At 44.1% G+C, this 24,058-nt stretch overlaps 1 long non-coding RNA gene across 1 annotated transcript in view; it reads left to right on the top strand.

Annotated features, from left to right (window-relative positions):
• The window catches only part of LOC137212090 (uncharacterized), a 46,810-nt gene that overhangs the window by 9,100 nt on the left and 13,652 nt on the right, over positions 1 to 24,058 (top strand). The window contains exon 2 of the long non-coding RNA XR_010937355.1: positions 11,400 to 11,493. This is a non-coding gene — a long non-coding RNA (uncharacterized lncRNA). The remainder of the gene's footprint in view (positions 1 to 11,399; positions 11,494 to 24,058) is intronic.

Genomic DNA, 24,058 nt, shown 5'->3' with positions numbered 1-24,058 from the left:
CTTCTCTTGTTGCAGAGCACAGGCTCTAGAGCGCGGGCTTCAGTGGTTGTGGTGCATGGGCTTAGTTGCTCCGCGGCATGTGGGATCTTCCCAGACCAGGGCTTGAATCCGTGTCCCCTGCATTGGCAGGTGGATTCTTTTTTTTTAAGCGTAAACTGTTATTTATTTATTTATTTTATTTACTTTTGGCTGTGCTGGGTCTTTGTTTCTGTGCGAGGGCTTTCTCTAGTTGTAGCAAGTGGGGGCCACTCTTCATCGCGGTGCGCGGGCCTCTCACTGTCACGGCCTCTCTTGTTGTGGAGCACAGGCTCCAGACGCGCAGGCTCAGTAGTTGTGGCTCACGGGCCTAGTTGCTCCGCGGCATGTGGGATCCTCCCAGACCAGGGCTTGAACCCGTGTCCCCTGCATTGGCAGGCAGACTCTCAACCACTGCACCACCAGGGAAGCCCGGCAGGTGGATTCTTAACCACTGTGCCACCAGGGAAGTCCTATCTATTTTATATATAATAGTGTGTATATGTTAATCCCAACCTTCTAATTTATCTGCCCCCCCCCACCTTTCCCCTTTGGTAACCATAAGTTTGTTTTTAAAGTCTGTGAGTCTGTTTCTATTTTGTAGATAAATTCACTTGTATCATTTTTTTTTTTAGATTCTACATATAGGTGATGTCATATGATATTTGTCTGTCTCTGTCTGACTTACTTCACTTAGTATGATAATCTCTAGGTCCATCCATGTTGCTGCAAATGGCATTTTTTCATTTTTTAAGGCTGAGTAATATTCCATCGTATATATGTACTACATCTTCTTCTTCTTTTTTTTTTTTTGGCTGCACTGTGCAGCCTGTGGGATCTTAGTTCCCCAACCAGGGATCGAACCCTCACCCCCTTCAGTGGAAGTGCAGAGTCTTAACCACTGAACCGCCAGGGGAGTCCCTGTACCACATCTTCTTTATCCATTCATCTGTCAATGGACATTAGGTTGCTTCATTTGTCCTTATTTGATTTTATTGAGGTAAATATACACACAGTAATGTGTGTAAAATGCTCTAATCTTAAGCGTATAGCTCAATGCATTTTTACCTATGGACACACCCAGGTAACCACCATCTGGATCAAGATATGGGACATTTCTGGGACCCCAGAAGGTTCCTTCAGGCCCCTCTCCAGTCAATCACCTGCTAATCTTTCCCTCAACCCTCCCCTCCATAACCTTAACCCCTAGTCCCCACTCCCCAGCTGCCAGAAGTAACCACCAATCTGACTTCAGCCACAGAGGGGTCTTTAAAAACACAAATCATATCCTATCACTCCTCCATTTCATACTTTCCAATGGCTTCACATCACACTTAGAATAAAACCCACTGCAGCCTGCAAGGCCTTCTGTGAACTAGCTGCCATCGGGCACCCACCCCTCTGACCTCATCTCTCACACTTTGCCAAGCTCACTGTGCTCCAGCTACATTGGCCTTTCCTCTATTCCTCAAACTGTAACCTTGCTGCTGCCACAGGGCCTTTGCTTGTGCTGTTCCCTCTTCCTGAGGTAGTCTCCCCACACATCTCCATGTGACTCATTCTTCTCATCCTTAGGTCTTGCCTCAAATGTTACCTCTTCCTAAAACCTTCATGACATCACCCCTTTCCCTAATCACTATCCCTTTACTTTGTTTGCAGTGCTTTTATTTCCCGAAAAAGCATTGCTTATAGGCCCAAGAACCCTAAAATCTCAGTGGCTTAACACAAAGAGGTTAGTTCTTGCTCACATCAAGGTTCTGATGCAGGTTCGTGTGTCTGTGTGTGTGGCGGGGGGGGGGGGCGCTCTGCTCCACATGCTCATTCAGGGACTCAGGTTTCTTCCATCCACAAATGGCTCTGTCATTTTCTAGGGGTTTAGTATCTGACCAACCAAACAGGGAAGACAGAGCATGGACGACCACAGCTGTGTTCTTAGGGACCAGGCCAGGAAATCACATATATCACTTCTGCCCACATTTCACCAGCCAGAACTGTTCCGTGATTCTGCCTAACTTCACAGGAGGCCAGGAAGTGTAGTTCAGTGGTGTGTCCAGGGAGAGGAGGACTTGGATATTTGTGTGTACAGGGTTTTACCTTGTCTGCTGCACTCATCACAGTACCCAGAACAGTGGCAGGCATATGATATGCATAAAACAGGCATTCACACTGAATGCACACACACACACACACACACACACACACACACTTACTTTCCCAATAGATGGGCACAAAGTGCCTTCATCATGATACCAGTGAAAATTCAGAAAACTGGGACAACAATTTGGGAGAAATGAAGAGAAGGCACATATCAGTCATGGAATTAGATCCGCAAGGGAGAGAAGAGACTAATTCCACCTCCTCTTTCTCAAATGGGTAAACCGAGGCGCAGAGAAGGGGAATGACACATCCCAGGTGGCATCACCTCCCCCACTCTCTTCTTTGCCCTTTTCTTGGGCTGCTTTTTTGTCACCTTCCACATTACTTGGTAAATAGTAAGGAACCAAATAGCTAATCAAACCTTAATTCAATCCATCTCCCACAGACCCCATCGGCTCTGTTCTAATCTTCTACACATCTGCTCCTAATCCCACCAGATACATCAAACCAGCCCCACCCACCAGGACCCTCCCCCCCTGCCACCCCAAGCCTCACCCACCGTAGCACGAAACCAGCCTCCGAGGCCAAAAACTTTTGCTTTAAACTTCAAAAGTTTTAACAGGGGTCTTCCCTGGTGGCGCAGTGGTTGAGAGTCCGCCTGCCGGGGCAGGGGCACACGGGTTCGTGCCCCGGTCCGGGAAGATCCCACATGCCGCGGAGCGGCTGGGCCCGTGAGCCATGGCCGCTGAGCCTGCGCGTCCGGAGCCTGTGCTCCGCAACGGGAGAGGCCACAACAGTGAGAGGCCCGCGTACCGCAAAAAAAAAAAAAAAAAAAAAAAAAGTTTTAACAGGAAGAAAATAAACCTGCCTTCCTGCCATCTGGAGGTATCTGAAGCACCGATGTGAAGAACAAGATGTTTCTAAAACTTCGGAGATGTAACCTACCCCAGATCCAGAGTTGACAGTGAGTGAATTCTTTTGGTTTCACATAGGAGGGTGAGAAAAAAATGCTTTCCTTACGATGGCCTAGAGTCAGAGAAAGTGGAAGTTATTGGTTTAAAAAAACTCAAACCAATGTACTTTTTTCTCCTGGTGGATTAATATTTTATGCGTGTTGAAAATGTAAGCACAAGGTGTGGGGCTTGTTATGAGAAGCAACAGGGGGGCACTGAGTTCTGTGTGTTATCAGGTAGGGAGGGATTTGTGAAAGCTGGTGGCTTCCTCCTGACTGGAAAACCCACCACAGGGAGGCAGTAGAGCCTAGTGGTTAAGAGTGTGGGCTCTGGAATCAGACAGATTTGAGTTTGAATTCTGACTCTGGCACTGCATAGCTGTGTGACCTCCAGAAAGTTACTTAACTGCTCTGTGCCTCACTTTCCAAGTCAGCCAACTGCGGATGAAACTAGTATCAAACTCCTAGGGATGTTTTAAGGGTGAATAGATAAACAGCTCAACAAGTAAGCTCTTAATTAGTGTTAATTTAAAAAAGCAGGAGTTTAAGGATGGAGGGAGACAAATTTCAGACAGATAGATAAGTGAATAGATTTTTTTGAGAGCACAATATATTTAAGACTGTGCAAAATGATCTAAACAGTTACTCAAAGAACCTGTCCCCAGTCCTCACCTACAATCACATCCCACTGTAATCATGAAGCAAATTTCAACAGCTGCTTCAGAGAAAACTTGGCGGCCCTCCACAAAGTTATTCCTCTAGCTCTTTCTTGTCATGCAAAGGCTGTGTAATTTGTTCCATTTTGCTTTTGAGTGTGACAGCCTTTCTCTTAGCCTTTGGTTGAGTGTATACACACACATGGAAATGATGTATATTCTAGAATTATTTTGTTAATATATAATAATTATATTATGGAATAGAGTATGCAGTTATATTTTAAAATTATGTATAAAATTTATCTTTGGTTTTTTATTTTGAGGTTTTTTAAATTTAGGATTTCACAGAGATGGGGAAGGCTGCTGCTTCTGCTCTTTTTCTTGTTTCAAGGTTTCAAATAAGAGCTTAAAGCAGAAGCTTTCAATTTTGTGTGCTGATTACCCTGAGCAGTGTCCGAGTTTCAGGGGGGTAGTTAGATTGTGGCTGGTAGTTAGGTGGGTGATTGTTTGAGGGATTGACATAATTTTTGGAAGAAGAGAGGGGTTAATTGGGTGTATTAGAATCTGGGTGATCAGATGATCCACTTTTTTTTTTTTTTTTTTTGGCTGCACGGTGTGGCTTGTGGGATCTTAGTTCCCCAGCCAGGGATCGAACCCGTGCCCCCTGCAGTGGAAGCTGAGAGTCCTAACCCCTGGACCACCAGGGAAGTCCCTGGATTCCTCACTTGTGAAAGGAAGAGAGAGAAACCAAATGAGAGAATAACTCTCCCGCAGTTCCCCTGGTAAAGCAGAGTTGAGCTTGAACCCTGGCAACTTCTAAGCTACTCAGGAGGAATTATTTAGGGCTGGAGAGATTCCAAATGAGAACTAACATTCATAATGGTGATCACTGAGTGAGCACTTATTATGTGCCAGGTACTGTACTAAGTATGCCCCTTACATACTCGAACCTCTAAGGAAGCCTTATTGCACTCTGTAAGATGGGTAGTATCTATAAGCCCTTTTAACAGATAAGAAAACTGAGGCACAAGGAGGCCAAATGGTTTGCTAAGGTGTAACCAGCCTCTCTGGTTTCACCTTCTTCTCCAAAGGACCAAGGAAGGTGGTACCCTAGAACCCAGACCCTTTTGCTCTGCAGACCTGATTTCTGGCCGGGGCTCTTAGCCACAGATGAGAGTCCCACTGAAGCCGCGTGGCTCCCAGGGAACACCCAGGAGGGCACCGGAGAAGAGAAGCTGGTTGCATCTGGCAAAGAGGCCATGTCCTTTCTATATATTTGAGGACAGCAACAGGCGAGACCAAGGTAGGAAGCTGAGACCTCCACTGGCTGGGATGTGAGACTCAGAGCTCTCCTCAGACTGAATCAGCTCTTTTTTGGCAGCTGCCAATTTTTGAAGAGGAAAGAACTAATGCCAGGCAGAGAAAGGGCCAAAGCTGGATGGTTTTAAGAGATGTTTTCCTGATGTGCATTCCTTCAACTCAACAGCTATTCTTTGAGCCTTTAATATGAGTCTGGGAAGAAAAATAGCACATATACCCTGACATGCATTGCCTCTCTCAATTCTCACAAACACGTGGGTCACAGGGGCAAGGATTCCACCTTTACAGAGAAAGAAACTGAGGCTCAGAGAGGTTAAGGAAGCTTCCTTTTGGAGTCACACAGCCACCAAATAGTAAAACCAGAAAATGAAATATCATCTGTCTGTCTCCTGCCTCATACTGTCAGAGATGGTACTAATTGCTGGGGTACAAAGCCTGGAAGAAAAAGTCCTTTTCTCCCCCCACTAAGATTTTTACTACCCGATAGAAGAGAGAATACTGGTATCCAAATGACCAATAGGAATGGCAGACACGGAGAGCTTTCTGGGTTTGAATGGGCCTTTTGTCCCCGTGACTCTAATAGGCTTACTGTGGCCCGTGAGGAAGGAATTTTTGTTCCCATTTTCCAGATGGAAAAACTGGGGCTCAGAGAAGTTAAGAAATTTCTCCAGATTCCACAGCAAGCAGTTGTGCCTTCCCAGCCAAGGGAGGTACCACAGGAGGCACAGACAAGCCCTGTAGGTGGAGGCGATTGCGTTTGGTGTGTGCACAGATCCAGCTTCATTCTGGTCCTGAAATGAGTCATCAGCAAGTCATAGAACCTGCCCCTCTGTACACATGATGATGCTGTTTTGTACATTAGGCAGAACTGGGCCCAGATAATGGGGTTCTAAGCAGATGGCCTCATTCCAACCACGGCCCCTTTGCAGGCCCTGGGGAGCTGGCCAGGCCTGGTGACCCACAGAAGAGGTGATGCTGTGCCCTCGTGTCTAAGCAGCAGGCTTGGCCAAGTCTTCTGGGCTTCTTCCAGCTCAGAAACCCGTTTGCTTTTACCCTTCGATGTGAACCAGAGGTGGAGCAGCTCACTCTGCAGGGCAGAGACCACTGCAGGGGGCCATCAGAAGCAGCAGCTGGTAGCCCAGCCCCATCCCCTCTTTCCCGCTCCCCTCCCACAACCCATGCCTCACTGGCACCTCCTGCACCTTCCCTCCCCACCAACAGGAAATGACACTGGACAGATCTCAGAAGTCTATATGTCCCAGACTGTCTCTCTAGGAATTTTATGGGCCTCCAGTTTGCTCTATGTGTCATATCCTTTCCACTCAAAGCATTTTTTTTTTAAATAGGAAAAAATGAAACAGGAAAAAGTGAGTGTCCACCTTACCCCCTCATGATCTTGGGCAAGTACTTTATTTATGTCTGCATGGGCTTGTGGATTCAGTGGGTTACCGTCCATTACTCTCATTACTTAGTTTGATAATTAAATTATTCCCGGTGTGGCTGGTGGGAGCCCACTCAAGCTAGTTGCTGTGTCCTTTGGCCATGATCTGTCATTCTTTGAGCTTTCTAGCACTAGATGTTCTAGGCTCATCTTGTATTTTCCTGTTTCAACCCTGGAATCAGCCATTTCTCCAAGGAACATGGTTGGTTTTAGTGAAAATGATATTTCGAAGTCAAGATCTGAATACTGACTGCTCATTGCTACCAGGGCAAGGCCTCCCAGTCCCTTTCAGTGGACAGAGGGAGGGAATGTAGGTGTGTACACACACACACACACAATATGACACACACATACAACATGACATACACACAGTCATTTACATCTACATTTATCATTTTTAAAAACTGTGGTAAAATACACATAATGTAAAATTTGCCATCTTAACCTTTTTATTTTTTTTAAATTTATTTTTGGCTGCATCAGGTCTTAGTTGCGGCACAGGAGATCTTCATTGAGGCATGCGGGATCTTTCGTTGTGGTGCGCAGGCTTCTCTCTAGTCGTGGCGTGCGAGCTCCTGAGCATGTGGGCTCTGTAGTTTGCGGCATGCAGGCTCTCTAATTGAGGCGCACGAGCTCAGTAGTTGTGGTGCACGGGCTTAGTTGCCCCGTGGCATGTGCGATCTTAGTTCCCTGACCAGGGATTGAACCCGAGCCCCTTGCACTCTAAGGTGGAGTCTTTACCACTGGACCGCCAGGGAAGTCCCCCATCTTAACCATTTTTAAGTGTACAGTTTAGCAGCCTTAAGTACATTCACATTGTTGTATAACCTTCACCACCATCCATCCACATCTTGCAAAACTGAAACTTGACCTATTAAACACTCATCTCTGTAATGATTCATGTATCTCTCTGTATATCTTGCAAGCCATGAGTTCACACTGTGTCCGATTCCCATCCAACACCACAGGGTTCGTTCCAGCCTTCTCCCTTCCATACTTGTCACTCTCTTCTTGAACAGCCATACTTTCCTCTCACTGTTGGCCTCTGACCCCTCATTCCAGGCCACTCCTGGATGGACACTCTTCCCACCCTGCTCGGGCTCTGACTCCTTATGTCAGGTTCCCCGCTACGTGGGCACCCATTCTGGGTCACCACATCTCCCCACCTCCTTTGACGGTGGGCGCCCACCTTGCTCTGTCCCAACTAAGTTTGAGGACTGAATTGTTTGAGAAAGGAAGAGAAAGGGGAAAGGGATTTGAAAAGGAAGAGCTACTAGTCCCATGATTTAAAAACTAAACTACAGACTTTATTCAGGTCTCACCAGTTCTACTCACGACCTTTTCCGATCCCAGCATCCAGTCCCAGGTACCACGTTGCACTGAGTTGTCCTGTCTTCTTAGTCTCCTCCAATTTATGATGGTTTCTGTCGATCCTTGTTTTTCTTTATCTTGACACTTTCAAAGAGTCCACTCAGACATTCTGTATAACCTTCCTCAATTTGGGCTCGTCAGATGTTTTCTCATGGTAAGACTGGGGATGTAGATTTTGGGAACAGGTACCGAAGAGATGAAGCGCCCTTCTGATTATAGCTTATCAAGGGGTGTGTCATATCACACGTGTTAGTTACATTTTAAAGATGGAGAAAACTGAGATTCCAAAGGTTTCACCTGCCTAAACTCACAGCCAGCAAATGGTGGAGGGAGGATTTGAAACTGCGCCTTTCTGAGCTTTGTGCCACTTGCCTTGTTTGAGAAGAAGAACTGGCCAGTGTGGGAGATGAAAAAGGTCCCTGGTATTGAAGTGAAGGGTGGGATGTGGGGAGACGTTACATCCATATTAGTTCTGTCAGCCAGGGTGATTCACCACCCATGGTCTCTTCCCCAGAGCCCTGTCCAGTGTTGTCTTAAATTCCGTGTCTGGTGCAAGAGGCAATGAGGGCTCCTCTTTAAACAGAGCTGGCAAGCCCATCTTTTGTCCATTAGATGAGATTGTCTGGTCTTTGTGCCTCTAGTGCAAGGATGAAAATAATCTGATAATTCAAAAATGATGCATTTTCCAAGAGTTATATAAGAATCCTATAACCAAACCAGGTAGCAGTCACAAGGCGGCTGTTCCCCCCACCCTCCTTCCCAGCCTTCAGTTTCTCCTGCTCTTTGGACCTCTCCCAGTGGGATACCTGCAGAGGAGGCCATCCAGATGGAATTGGCTTGTGGATGATGGTGACATTGGCTTTCCTGTGCCTGCTCTTGACCTCTTTGCCTATCAGTTATCAGCAAAATCACTATCACTGCATCAGAAACGACAGAACATCCTAAGTTTCAGAGTAGAAGTTCTAAACATGTCTTCTGGGCAGTGGTCAACCAGCATATGTGTTTTGTTTGGCCCTCACTTAATTTAAAAAGTGTAAAATGCTCACAACATGAAAAAAGTCAGGAGCTCATCATAAAAGTCTGGATTTTGGCTTCTCTTGAAAAATCAAATGAGGCAATAGATGGTCCACATTCTCCCATGGCAGCAAGTGGCTGGAGCTGAGTAGTGGCTGCCTCTTTAGCCATGGTGCATGTGCTCCATTTCACTCTAGTTCTCACCACTCCCTGCTACTCGCCACCCTCAGTCTCAATCACTTGGAATGTCTGCCTGGCTTCTTTTTTTTTTTTTTTTTTGCGGTACGCGGGCCTCTCACTGTTGTGGCCTCTCCCGTTGCGGAGCACAGGCTCCGGACGCGCAGGCTCAGCGGCCATGGCTCACGGGCCCAGCCGCTCCACGGCATGTGGGATCCTCCCGGACCGGGGCACGAACCCGTGTCCCCTGCATCGGCAGGCGGACTCTCAACCACTGCGCCACCAGGAAAGCCCATGGTTTCTTTTTTTAAATTGATTTTTATTGGAGTATAGTTGATTTACAATGGTGTGTTAGTTTCTGCTGTACAGCAAAGTGAATCAGTTATACATATACATATATACACTTTTTTTTAGATTCTATTCCCATACAGGTCATTACAGAGTATTGAGTAGAGTTCCCTGTGCTATACAGTACGTTCTTATTAGTTATGTATTTTATATATAGTAGTGTGTATATGTCAATCCCAATCTCCCAATTTATCCCCCCCCCCACTTTTCCCCTCTGCAGCCATAAGTTTGTCTTCTACATCTGTGACTCTATTTCTGTTTTGTAAATAGGTTCATTTGTACCATTTTTTTAGATTCCACATATAAGTGATATCATAAGATACTTGTCTTTCTCTGTCTGACTTCACTCAGTATGATGATGTCTTGGTCCATCCTGCCTGGCTTCTGAAGGCATTTTCGTCCACAACCCCTGTGTTAGATTCTTACAGTTTATTTATTCACTCAACAAACACTCACTGAGCCCCTACTCAGACCAAGTTCTGTGCTAGGCTCCTAGATAATCAGCATACACACTAGTGATTCTAGAATCATATGGTAAGTCCCTGATAAATCCTGTTGATGAGAGCATTGAAGCGGGGGCTCCTAGCTCAGCCTGGAGGGGGTCAGGGGAGACATCCTGAAGGAGACACACACACCCTTAAAAAGCCAGTCACCATCTAAATAAGGTTTATGGAGGAAAGCTGCTCCCTTTACTCTGGGACCCCTGACCCTGGGCAGAGCCATCTGCCTATCTGGACTCGTCGTGTAGTTTACTCTTCAGTGGCCTCAACTTTCTGCTAATTCTTACCACCTCTTCCTAGAGTAGGATTTTCTGCATTTATCTCAAGACCCAGCTGCAGCTGTGAGGGGTTCAGGGCGTGTGAGAAGGACAAGTAGGATGCTCAGCTGTGGCTTGAGATGACATCAGGGCTGGAATGACCTACTGTGTGAGCAATGGAGGCTCCATTCTTTGGAGTTTATTTATGGATTAGGAGGTTACTTGAGGCAGGCAGGGGAAAGAGCAAAAGGCTTGGAGTCACACAGATTCGGTTTAAGTCCTGGTTTTGCTGTTTTCCTGCTGTGTGATTGTATGTGGGTACTTGCACTCTCTGAGCATGTTTCTTCCTCTTTAAAATGGGTCCATAGGGTTCCCTGGTTGCGCAGTGGTTAAGAATCTGCCTGCCAGTGCAGGGGAAATGGGTTCGAGCCCTGGTCCGGGAAGATCCCACATGCCGCAGAGCAACTAAGCCCATGAGCCACAACTACTGAGCCTGCACTCTAGAGCCCACGAGCCACAATTACTGAGCCTGCGTGCCACAACTACTGAGGCCTGCGCACCTAGAGCCCGTGCTCAGCAACAAGACACCACAATGAGAAGCCTGTGCACCATAATGAAGAGCAGCCCCTGCTTGCTGCAACTAGAGAAAGCCCATGTGCAGCAAGGAAGACCCAACACAGCCAAAAATAAATAAATAAAATAAAATTTTAAAAAAAGTTTAAAGAAAATAAAATGAGTCAGTAGTGTTTATTCACATGGTTACTTTCAATTTCTTGTGTTATGTATGTAAAGTTGCAAGAGTAGTGCCGAGAACATGAACTCACTACAGACACTCATCATCATTTTAAAAAAAAAACCCATGGGGCTTCCCTGGTGGCGCAGTGGTTGAGAGTCTGCCTGCCGATGCAGGGGACATGGGTTCGTGCCCCGGTCCGGGAGGATCCCACATGCTGCGGAGCGGCTGGGCCCGTGAGCCATGGCCGCTGAGCCTGCACGTCTGGAGCCTGTGCTCTGCAACTGGAGAGGCCACAACAGTGAGAGGCCCGCGTACCGCAAAAAACCCCCCCCAAAAAACCAAAAAAAAAACTCCATGCATTCTTTTATGGGTGTGTGTGTAATTCTATGAAATTTTATGTGCTGATTTTCCTCCAAATAAGGGGGAATCCTCCTGCCTGATGTGCCTTGAGCTGGGATGTCGATTTTTCCTGCCTTTAGACTCAAACTGAAACATCAGCTCTTTCTGGGTTTCAGGCCTTTGGACTCAGACTGGAACTACACCATTGTCTCTCTTCCGTTTCCAGCTCGCCAACTGCGAAACTTGGAACTCGTCAGCCTCTGTGATCATGTGAGCCAATTCTTTATGATAAATCTCTCTCTCTCTCAAACTCTCTCCCTATTTGTTCTGTTTCTCTGAAGAACCCTGACTAATACAGGACTATTACAAACAAAGCTGCTATAAACATTGGTACACAGGAAAACACATGTTTTCATTTCTCTGGGATAAATTCCCAGGAGTGCCACTGCTGCATCTTATGGTAAGTGTATATTTAACTTTATAAGAAACTGACAAACTGTTTTCTAGAATGGTTGTATCATCTTTACATTCCCACTGTTCATCATTTTTATTATTTTACTATACTAGTTAAATTCATTAAATATGAAATGGGCTGACACTTTCCGAATTTAATGAAGGCTGGTCATGGAGGGATTTTTGCCCACTTGTATTATAAATCGCAGCTATCGCGTGCATCCTTGTTTTAACTTTCTATTTACCGGCCAAGCACAGAGGTCTGCAGGGTTAGAGATTTGAAATAACAAACCTGGCTGCCTCAGATTTTCTTGGCTGGCACCAGTTCTTGCCAGGTCTTTGAATCAGCTGGGTGCAGGAAAGGGTCACCAGGAAACTCAGGCTGCTGGACCCGACAGGAAGTGTGGGACGAAGCTTACTCTGGGTCTGGCTCGTGGTCAGCCTGGCTGGGGCCTGAGGCTTCCAGGCCGGCTCAGCATACACTGTCAGGAAACAGCCCCGGCTCTTTAAATCACCCCACCCCTGAAAAATAAATTCATAAGCAAGAAAGCTCTGAGCTCCTTCCTTTGAGAAATAGCATCTTAGAGGCTGGAAGAAAATCCACTTGCAGAGCAATTATGACCATGTGCTTCTCAGGCTCCACACACTCACAAGTCAGTGACTGTGGCTTTGGGACGTCTCTTCCTGGAGGACACTAGTCTGGAGTTGTCTACGGATGCTTACTGCCATAACCTTCTCCTTCTACCCTCCCTGCATGCCTCCCCCCAAGTTCACTTGTCCAGAAGTATTTTTTTTATTTAATTTTTATTTTTGTTGGCCACGCCACGTAGCACACGGGATCCTAGTTCCCTGACCAGGGATCGAACCCATGCCCCTGCAGTGGAAGCATGGAGACCTAACCACTAGACTGTCAGGGAATTCCTGTCCAGAAGTATTTATCTTGCCTATGGTTATGATTATCTAAGACTATAATTTTTCTTGGCTGCGTTGGGTCTTTGCTGCTGCGTGCAGGCTTTCTCTAGTTGCGGCGAGTGGGGGCTACTCTTCGTTGCGGTGGCTTCTCTTGTGGTGGAACACGGGCTCTAGGTGCTTGGGCTTCAGTAGTTGCAGCATGCGGGCTCAGTAGTTGCGGCACGTGAGCTCAGTAGTTGTGGCACACGGGCTTAGTTGCTCCACGGCGTTTAGGATCTTCCCAGACCAGGGATCAAACCCATGTCCCCTGCATTGGCAGGTGGATTCTTAACCCCAGGGAAGTCCCGATTATAATTTTAATATATTGCATTTTGGTAATGATAAATAGATTCAATCAGACATCACAACTGTATGAACCTTTATAGTTGTATATTGTCTCGCTGGAGTCTTCCAACAACCCTATGGTCTAGGCAGGTGAACTCTTAACTCCATTTTATTAGGAATTTCTCAGGACTAGGACTGAGATTCTCAGCTATTAAGGCACTTTGCATAGGTCCCATGGTTGTTAGTGGTGGAGCTGAGCAGGAAGCCAGGGGACTGAGTGCTCGTTCAGAATCTTGCCCCTCAAACTAGCCTGGAGCTTCCCAGTATGGAAGCCAGGGACCACATATGGCCCTTGAGCATTGAAATGTGGCTGGTTAGAACTGAGATGGGTGGCAAGAGCAAAATACACATCGGCACATCGGTTAAGAAACTTAGTATGAAAAAAGTAATGAATGTACTATATCTCCTTACTGATTTTTTATATTATTTAAAGCTGAGATGATATTTTGTATATGCTGGGTTAAACAAGTATTTTGGAAAAATAAATCCTCCTCCCAGTTGGTTTTTTTTTTTCAATGTGACTACTAGAAATGTAAAATTACACACATCTCACATTGTATTTCTACTGGACAGTGCTGCTGTAGACCACATCACAGGCATGTTTTCTTAATAGAGGAGAGTTTTAGACGTATGATGTCATCTCTTGTAGAAGCGTATTCATCCCAAGTGCTCGCTACACAGCATTTACACAGATTTCTCCCCACCGTCTTTAAACGTCACCCTTCTTTGATAAATGGGGGGAAAGGGGGTTTGTCTCCTAACTGTTCCTGAATGGTTATCGACTTTCTTTTTGCTCAGATTTTTTAAATTGCAGTAGAATACGCATAACATAAAATTGACCATCTTGGGCCTTCCCTGGTGGCACAGTGGTTGAGAGTCCGCCTGCCGATGCAGGGGACACGGGTTCGTACCCCGGTCCGGGAGGATCCCACATGCCGCGGAGCGGCTGGGCCCGTGAGCCATGGCCGCTGAGCCTGCGCGTCCGGAGCCTGTGCTCCGCAACGGGAGAGGCCACAGCAGTGAGAGGCCCGCGTATCGCAAAAAAAAAAAAAAAATTGACCATCTTAACCATTTTAAAGTGTGCAATTCACTGGCTTTAAGTGTGTTCACAACATTGTACAAACATCACCACTACCCATTTCCAGAACTTTTTTTATCATCCCAAAGAGAAACTCTGTACCTATTAAACAGAACTCCCCATTCCCTGCCCCTAGCCCCTATTAATCTCTGTTATATTTTCTGTCTCTATGAATTTGCCTATTCTTAGTACCTCATATAAGTGGAATCATATATTTGTCCTTTTGTATCTGGCTTATTTCACTTAGCATAATGCTTTCTAGTTTCATCCATGTTGCAGCATGTATCAGAACTTCATTTCTTTTTAAGGTTGTAATATTCGATTGCATATATACACCACATTTTGTTTATCCATTCATGTGTTGATAAACATTTGGGTTGTTTCTACTTTTGGACTATTGTGAATAATGCTGCTGTGATCATTAACTTACAAGTATCTGAGTCCCTGCTTTCAGTTCTCTGGGGTATATACCTAGCAACGGAATTGCTAGATCATACGGTAATTCTATACTTAACTTTTTTTTGGCCACGCGGCATGTGCGGTCTTAGTTCCCTGACTAGGGATCGAACCTGTGCCCCATGTATTGGAAGCACAGAGTCCTGACCACTGGACCTCCGGGGAAGTCCCTATGCTTAACATTTTGCAGAACCACCATACTGTTTTCCACAGTGGCTGCATCATTTAATTTCCCCATCAGCAATGCACGAGGGTTCCAGATGAGAGGTTACCTTTTAAAATGTCTGTATTCTAACACCCAAATTAATGCATACCCATTATAACAAATCCAAACTATATCAAAGAATAGGAAGTTCAATGTGACTTGGAGGTTAACTGCTCTGAGAGTTGGCCATGTATCCATCTGACCTTTATCTCTGCTTGTACATGGAAAGCTGTGCTTCTCTGCCTCCATTCCTGCCCCCCTACACTCCATCCTCTGCACAGAGTCACAGTGGGCCAGCCTCTTAATACAAAGCAGAACATATGGCTTCCCTGCCTGCAACCCTCCCTGGACCTCCCATGTCACCTTGTATTTATGCCAAGTCTGGATGGTGACATCTAGGCATAGGTGGAACCTAGCATCTTCCCCAGCGGCATCTTCTACCACCTCTCTCTCTTGTTCACTCCGTTCCAGCCATTCTAGCCTCCTTTCTGTGATTCAGACTCACCAAGCTTGCTTCCACGTCGGGACATGTGTGCTTTTTGGTGTATGCAAAGTTTGTCATTGCTCCCCCTGCCTCTCACCCAGATCTCTGCTCAGCATCACCCTGTCAGAGAAGCCAACCATGAACGTCCTATCTGCTATCCAGATACTTGATCCCCTCAACCTGCTCTCGCTGACAGTATAGTATTTATCACCACCTGCTTTATATGATCTATGTTCATTTTCGGTCTCCCCAGCTAGAACGTAATCTCCATTAGAGTCGGAGCGTTTTCTCCTCTGTTCATCTCGTCTCCCCAGTGCCTAGAACAGTGCCTGGCAAGTAATAGGTGCTCCTTTGTTAGGTACGTCTATTTGTTAGATGGATGGATAAGTGAATGAATACACACACATATGAAATATGCATATTTTTATTTACAAATAGTTTATTTGAAATGCAACTGTATTCAGATCTGCTCATGAAATGAGTGAAAGTGATTGCGCGTTGAGAGACCACAACCAATTATCATGATGTGACTAGAGCAGTCTCGCATGTACATTCAAGGCAATGATGCCGTCTTAAATATGGAGCAACTTTTTAAGCCATCACATGCACTGCAGAGCTCATTTGTTTCCAGCAATCGAGTGTGTGTTTTGCTTGTCTATAGGATAAATTGGCAAACACTCTTGAAGCCACAGAGCAGCCTGTAAGACTGGACTTCTGACACAGGGCTCCAGCTTCATTTCCTCATGGTCTCCCAGGGAGGACAGGCTTCTGAGCAACCTCTAAGTCATATACCTGTATGCTGTCCTGAGCCTTCTCCGGGGGAGAAGCGGGGCAGGGAAAGAGTGGTTTACAAACTCCAATGTAGGATCTGCAATGCATTTTTTTTTAATCAAAGTATAATTCATTTACCATAAAATTGACCCTTTTGAAGTGTATGATTCAGTACTTTTAGTCTATTCACAGAGTTATACAACCATCACCACTATCTAATTTCAGGATATTTCTTCACTCCCCAAAGAAACCCCGTACCTATTAGCAGTCACTCCCCGTTTACCCCTCCTCCCAGCTATAAGCAACCACTCATCTGCTTTCTGTGTCTCTGGATTTGCCTCTTCTGCACATTTCATACAAATGGGATCATACAATATGTGGACTTTTATGTCTGGCTTCTTTCACTGAGCATAATGCTTTCCAGGTTCATCCATGTTGTAGCGTATATCGGTTCCTCATTTATTTATTTATTTCTTGAGCTTTAACATTTAAAAAAATTTTCAACAGCTTTGTTGAGATATAAGTTCCTCATTTATTTTTATTGCCAAATAATATTCCTGTTGTATGGACTTTTCACATTTTGTTTATCCATTCATCAGTCGGTGGACATTTGGGTTATTTCCATTTTGGGGCTATTATGAATAATGCTGCTATGAACATTGTGTACAAGTTTTTATGCAGACATATGTTTTCAGTTCTCTTGGGTATATAGCTAGAAGTGGAATTGCTGGGTTATAGGGCAACTCTACGTTTAATATTTTGAGGAACTGTCAAAGGTTTTCCATTCTCACTAGCAATGTATGAGGGTTCCAGTTTTTCCACATCCTCACCAACACTTCTTATTATCCATCTATTTGACTATAACAATCTAGTGGATGTGAAATGGTATCTCATTGTGGTTTTGATTTGCATTTCCCTAATGACTATTGATGTTGTGTGTATTTTCATGTGCTTATTGGCCACTGGTATATCTTCTTTGGAGAAATGTCTATTCAGATCCTTCACCCACTTTCTAATTGGATTATTTATCATTTTATTGTTGAGTTGTAAGGGTTCTTAGTATATTTTGCACACTAGGCCTTTATCAGATATATGATTTGCTAATATTTTCTCTCATTCTGTAGGTTGTCTTTTCACTTTCTTGATAGTGTCCTTTGAAACACAAAAGTTTGAAATTATAACGAAGTACCATTTATCTATTTTTAATTTTATTGCTGTGCTTTTGGTGTCATATCTCAGAAATCATTATCTATCAAAAGTCACAAAGATTTATGGCTATGTTTTCTCCTAAGAGTTTTACTGCCTTAGCTCTTACAATTAGGTCTTCGATCCATTTTGAGTTAAATTTTATATGTGGTGTGAGGTAGGGGGTCCAACTTCATTCTTTTGCATGTGGATATCCAGTTGTCCCAACACCATTTATAGAAAAGATTAATCTTTCCCCACTGAATTATCTGGGGACCCTTGTTGAAAGTCAATGGACCGTAAATGTAAGGGTTTATTTCTGGACTCTCAATTCTGTTCCTTTGATCTGTATGTCTATCTTTATGCCAGTAGGGCACTGCCTTGATTACTGTAGATTTGTAGTAAGTTTTGGAATTGGAAGGTGTGAGTCCTCCAACTTTGTTCTTTTTTTTTTTTTTTTGAGATTATTTTGGTTATTCTGTGTCCCTTCCATTTCTATATGAATCTTAGGGTCAGCTTGTCAATTTCTGCAAAAAAGGGCTCCATGTAAAAAAACTGTTAAACACTTTAAGCAAAAGTTCAGAGTTTAATATAGTATCCTCTGCACCTACTATCTATTTGAGTAACTTTTAACATTTTGCTATATTTGCTTCCAATTTTTAATTTTATTTTTAAGGAAAGGAGTTTGCTACCATTAGTCCTGAAGTGTAACTCTAACCAATCTTGTTTCCTTTCCTCCCTTCTCCAGAGGTAACTACTCTCCTGAATTTCTATGATGTCTTCATAATTCTACAACATATATAGCAACCACAAATAATATATAGAATTGTTGTTTGGGCTATTTATTAACTCTATTTAAATTATATCATGTATATATTATACTTCTGCATGTTTCAATTTACTTATTTATTCATTTATATTTTGGCTGCATTGGGTCTTCGCTGCTGCATGCAGGCTTTCTCTAGTTGTGATGAGCGGGGGCTACTCTTCGTTGCAGTGCACAGGCTTCTCATTGCGGTGGCTTCTCTTGTTGTGGAGCATGGGCTTTAGGCGTGTGGGCTTCACACAGTAGTTGTGGCATGTGTGCTCAGTAGTTGTGGCTCACGGGCTCTAGAACGCAGGCTCAGCAGGTGTGAAGCACAGGCTTAGCTGCTCCACAGCATGTGGGATCTTCCTGGACCAGGGTTCGAACCTGTGTCCCCTGCATTGGCAGGCAGATTCCTAACCACTACGCTACCAGGGAAGTCCCCATTTCAGCATGCTTTCAAATTTATGCTTCTGAAATTTATCCATGATGATATATGTAGCTCTAGTTTTTTTTTAAGCTTCTGCGTGGTATTTGTGCATGTACAATCCTACTGCAATTTACTTATCCAGTATTTTTTGATGGATACTTGAGTTGTTTGCAGTGTTTTTGCTATTACAGAGTTGCAGTGGACATTCTTGTTTCTCCCTCTTTGGGTAAGTGAGTGAGAGCTTGCTTATGGTGTAAACCCAGAAGAAAATTGATTGATTGAAGGATTTGTTCACCATTGATTTTCACTAGCTGTGGCCAACATTTTATTCAAAGTGGTTGTACCAATTTACACTTCTGCCAGCTGTGCATGTGAGTTCCTATTTGTGCACATCTTGGCTAACGCTTGACATTGTCAGTCTTTTAAATTCTTGCCAATCTGAAGGATGTAAAGTGGTCTCTCAGGGTGATTTTAATTTCCATTTTCCTGTTAATGAGTTTAGGAAATCTTCCCTCACACTCTTGACCATTTCTGAGTTTCCTTTAAAATACTTTGTCCATTTTTCCACTTGGCTTTTTGCCATTTTCTTCTTGCTTTGATAGGAGTTCTTTATTTCTTCTGAAAATGAATCCTAAAGTCTGTGTCTTTATTTTCGCTGTGATTATGGCCTTTTATTTTCCTTTCTTTCTTATTTTCTTTCTTTTGGTACAGAAGTGTTTATTTTTGCCAATTTTATAGTTTATCCTGTTTGTGTCTTATTTAAGAAATCTTCTTCTACCCAATGCTATAAAGACTATTCTCTATATTTTTTTCTGAAAGTTTTAAAGTTTTGCTTCAGCATTTAGGTCTCCAATCCATCCAGAATTTATTTTTGTGTATTCTGTGAAGTAAGGATCTAACTATTTTCTCCCATTCGTATAACTAATTCTTCCAGCACCACTTTTAAATGATATAGTCATCTTATTTTCACTGATTTGTAATGTCCCCTCTGCCATATATTGTTTTTATATGATATAGGTTAGTTTCTGGGCTCTCTATTCTGTTCCATTGGTCTCTTTGTTTTTCCCTGCATGAATACCACTCTGTCTTTATTATACTATTATTACAGCATTTGGAAGGGCAAGTCTCACTACATTGTTCTTCTTCAGCTATTTCTTAGCCTTTTAAAAATTTTTATCAATTCAATAAGAAAAAACTATTTAGATTTTTACTGAAGTTTCATTATAGATTATAAAGTATAGATTAATTTTTGGGGAAAATGACATCTTTACAATATTGAGCCATCTGTGAACAGGTTATATTTCTCTGTTTGTGGATATAGGTCTTATTCTTATGCCCTTCAATAATGGTAGGTGATTTCTCCATAGAGGTTTTGAACATATTTTGATAGATTTATTCTTAAGCATCCTAGAGCTTATGTTGTTATTGTACAAGGGATTTTTTTTTCTAATTGATTATTCCATTGTCTAAGAACGCTGTCAGGTTTTTGTATTCTGATATTATATCCAGACACCATTCCCAACTCTTTTAAGTCTAGTATTTTGTCCAAAGATTCTCTTGGAGTTTCCTATGTAGTTATTATTATCTTCTGCAAATAAATGCTGTTTGTATCTTCCTTCTTAATTTCTTTTTCTTATCTTTGTTGCATTGCCTAGTCCTTCCAATACAATGTTAAAGAGAATTACTGACAATGGGCTTTCATTTTCTTTTTCTGGTCTCAGAGAGAAGGCTTTCTGCATTTTCGTTATTTTTCCTAAACACATTGATAGAAAACTTCATCAGGTTGAGGAACTTGGCAGCTAGTCTGGCTTCCTATGAGTTTATTATTATTTACAAATGTTGAATGCTATTGAATGCTTTTTCTGCTTTTATTGAGATGATCATTTTCTTCCTTAATCTATTAATATAGTAGATTACATTCATTTTCTTTATTATGAAATACATCAAACATAGAGAAATAGAGAACAAACAAGAGCACCAATCAGAGTTCCTGGTTGTAGGATGCAAGAATCAACTCTAGCTGATTTAGGCAGAAAAACAATTTTTTTTTTTTTTTTGCGGTATGCTGGCCTCTCACTGTTGTGGCCTCTCCCGTTGCGGAGCACAGGCTCCGGACGCGCAGGCTCAGCGGCCATGGCTCACGGGCCCAGCCGCTCCGCGGCACGTGGGATCCTCCCGGACCGGGGCACGAGCCCGCGTCCGCTGCACCGGCAGGCCGACTCTCAACCACTGCGCCACCAGGGAAGCCTGAAAAACAGTTCTTGAGGAGGAGAGTGGCCTCTCTCAGAATTTTAGGACCAGTCCTTTGAGTTCTAGATACATTGCTGACACCTCAAGCACTAAATGGTGGTGAATCCACCAGCAGGACTGCCACAGTTAAGCCAAGAACTCTATCCTGTGTCACTAGAGATGGAGTTACTCATGGCCCATGCAACTCTGGGCTGGATGTGTTTGAATGGCTGAGCCTTGGTCATATGCTCGTACCCTAGATACATGGGAAGAGGGTTCAGATGCTGGGTGGCCAAAAAGAATGAGAAATGCCCACTATAATTATCAACACTCAAGTCCCCACTAGCTAGCTTGGTCATTAAGGGACACAGATTAGTGCAGTTGTTACGAGCATAGATTCTGGAACCAACTTGCATTAGGTCAGTAGCTGTGTGACCTTGAATAAGTTACTTCACTTTTCTGTCCTTTAGTTTCCCATCTGTAAATTATGGATAACAACAGTAGCTACTTCATGGGGTTCTAGGGAGGATTAAATGAGTTGATGTATGTAAAGATCTTATTACCAATACTTGGCATATAAAATGCTATTTAAGCTATATAAGCTATTATATTGGTTAGGATCCCACTCGAAATTAGAGGCGAGTTTAATAAAGGGATTATTTACATAGGTGTGTGTATCAGTCAGGGTTCTCCAGAGAAACAGAACCAATAGGAGATACAGACATAGATATAGATGTATAGAAAGGGATTTATTATGAGGGATTGGCTCATGCATTATGGAGACTGAGAAGTTCCACAATCTGCCATCCGCAAGCTGGAAGCCCAGAAAAGCTAGTGGAATAAGTTCCAGTTGAGACCCCAAAGCCTGAGAACCAGGGGAGCCAATGGTGTAAGTCCCAGTCCAAGTCCAAAGGCCTGAGAACCAGGAATGCCAATGTCTGAGGGTGGGAGAAGATGGATGTTCCAGCTCAACAGAGAGAGCAAATTGGCCTTTCCTCTGCCTTTTTGTTCTATTCGAGCTTTCAGTGGATTGGATGGTGGTCATCCACATTGGTGAAGACAACCTTCTTTACTCAGTTTACTGATTCAAATGCTAACCTCTTTCAGAAACACCCTCACAGGTGCACCCAGAAATAATGTTTTAGCAGCTGTCCGGGCATCTCTAAGTCCAGTCAAGTTGATGCATAAAATTAACCATTACGGTGTGGGGCAGTTGTAGAGGTCGCCAGGATTAGGAACATTGGGCAGCCTTTACCACCTTTAGACCCGGAGAGGTAAGAAGAAGGGCAGTTACTGGGATATAGATGTAGAGAAGGCTGTGTGGGTTGGGCCCCTTGACTGCTCATTTGGCAGGGCATTTGGTCAAGGGATGTAGCCAATCTACAGTGACCCTTCAGGGAGGGAGAAAAGGGAATGGGTCTTCTAAACCCACTCTCCTATCTCTTGTGAGCACTCCCTTTGGTCAAACATGAGTGGTTACCAGAGGTGAGGGGCCCCATCATTGTAGTTCACACAGGGCATCCTCCTATGGCACAGAGCAGGGCACAGAGGAGGATGGAAAGTGAATCTGGAGGAGAGGGCAAACGGAAGATACCATCCCAGTCTGCAATTTTGCCTGTCAGCAGACACTCTTCCTTCATCCATTGAGAAATGAGTGTCTTTGGTAAAGAGGGCCCATTGAGTCTCATTAATATTATGTCATTGCATAGTGATGTCAATTTGGCCCTACTACCACTCTCAGCTGAAACTTCAGCTTTTCTTCATATAAGCTAAAGGATAGAAAAAAGAGGTGACAGCCCCAGCCTCTGTAACAGGTCATGAGGCCCAAGTTGCTCCCAGAGCCACCAGCTTCTACCACTAACTCTACTGTCCCCTCACCTTCTACCAGCTCCACTGGACAGCGTCTTTGCTTGATGAGACCTTGGTGGTTTGGTCTTTATTGGGCACCACAGTATTTCATTGATCGGTATCCCCGAGAAAGGAAGAACTAGGGGACACCTCAGTGAATCTCCTGGGTTCCAGACATGATCCTTCTTTTCCTCCATTTTGCAGCAGAAATCAAAATTTCCCTTGAAACCAGAATCAATCACCCCACCCAGTAGAGGGATCTCCTTCTCTGCCTGCTGGCTTAGTAGCATGAAGATCCCCAAATGGCCAGGGAGAAGTTTAAGCTTCCAATTCCTTAGAACCATGAGTGTGGCGGAACAATTACCTAGTGGAAACAGTCCCCACCTCAGGCACTAGAACCTTCCAACCCCCAAATCCAAGGCCAAAGGGAGGTAAAGCAAGACTTCTTCAAGTGCATCATTAGGTATAAGAGTGAGAGTGGCCATTCCTGTGCGACTCCTGTTTCCTAGACCTGTGCTTTCTGGTTTTGAAGAAGACAACTCCAAGTACTGGCAGCTTTTTAAAACATAAAGTCACACCTAGTAGGCCAACACACCTACCCCACAGGGTGCCATCTCCTAGCTGATCCTGTAACTGAGGCTTCAGTAGTGCATTCTTCTCTTTTCCAAACCAGCTGCTTCTGGGTGGTGGGACATGTGTTAAGACCAGTGAATTCTGTGGATGTGAGCCCATTGCTGTACTTCTTTTGCATTAAAAGTGTTTGGAGATGACATCTTGTGGAGTATACAGTGATGGACAAGCTATTCTGTAAATCCTCAGATTATGATATTGGCAGAAGCACTGCAAGCAGGGAAGATAATCTGAACCTGGAATATACATCCGTTCCTGTGAGGATAAGACACAGCCCTGCCCATGATGGAAGGAGTCCACATGTTACGAGGTGGCTGGCTGGTCTCTCCACCCTGGGAAGGATGCCATATTGAGAGATTAGTGTTGACCTCTGTTTGCAGAAAGGGCCCTTAGCAGTAGCAGTAGTCCAATTAGCTTGGGTAAGGGGAAGTCTTTGTTGCTGAGTCCAGGCATAGATTCCATTCTGGCTGCCATGGCCACTTTGGCCATGGGCATTGAGGAAGCACTGGGGTGAAAGGAAAAAGAGCCCAAATGACATCCACAGGGTGGATCCTCCTATCCACCTCATTTATGGGCATATATGTGGCTCTTATTAAGCATATATGTGGGGCATAAATATTTTCACATCCTGGGCCCATTCCAAAGGGTCCATCCTCATAGGTCTCCCACAGAAACTTAAAAAAATTTTTTTTCTTTTGATGTGGACAATTTTTAAAGTCTTTATTGAATTTGTCACAATATTCTGTTTTATGTTTTGGTTTTTTGGCCTCGAGCCATGTGGGATCTTAGCTCCCCAACTGGGGATCGAACCCACGGCCCCTGTCGTGGAAGCACAGAGTTTTAACCACTGGACCACCAGGGAAGTCCCTATTTTTTTTTTTTTTTTGTGGTACGCGGGCCTCTCACTGTTGTGGCCTCTCCCGTTGTGGAGCATAGGCTCCGGATGCACAGGCTCAGCGGCCATG

Source organism: Pseudorca crassidens, chromosome 19, assembly GCF_039906515.1.
Source record: "Pseudorca crassidens isolate mPseCra1 chromosome 19, mPseCra1.hap1, whole genome shotgun sequence".
Lineage (NCBI taxonomy): Eukaryota > Metazoa > Chordata > Mammalia > Artiodactyla > Delphinidae > Pseudorca > Pseudorca crassidens.
Note: the sequence above shows the minus strand (reverse complement) of the source record. Positions and strands in the feature narration are given on the sequence as shown.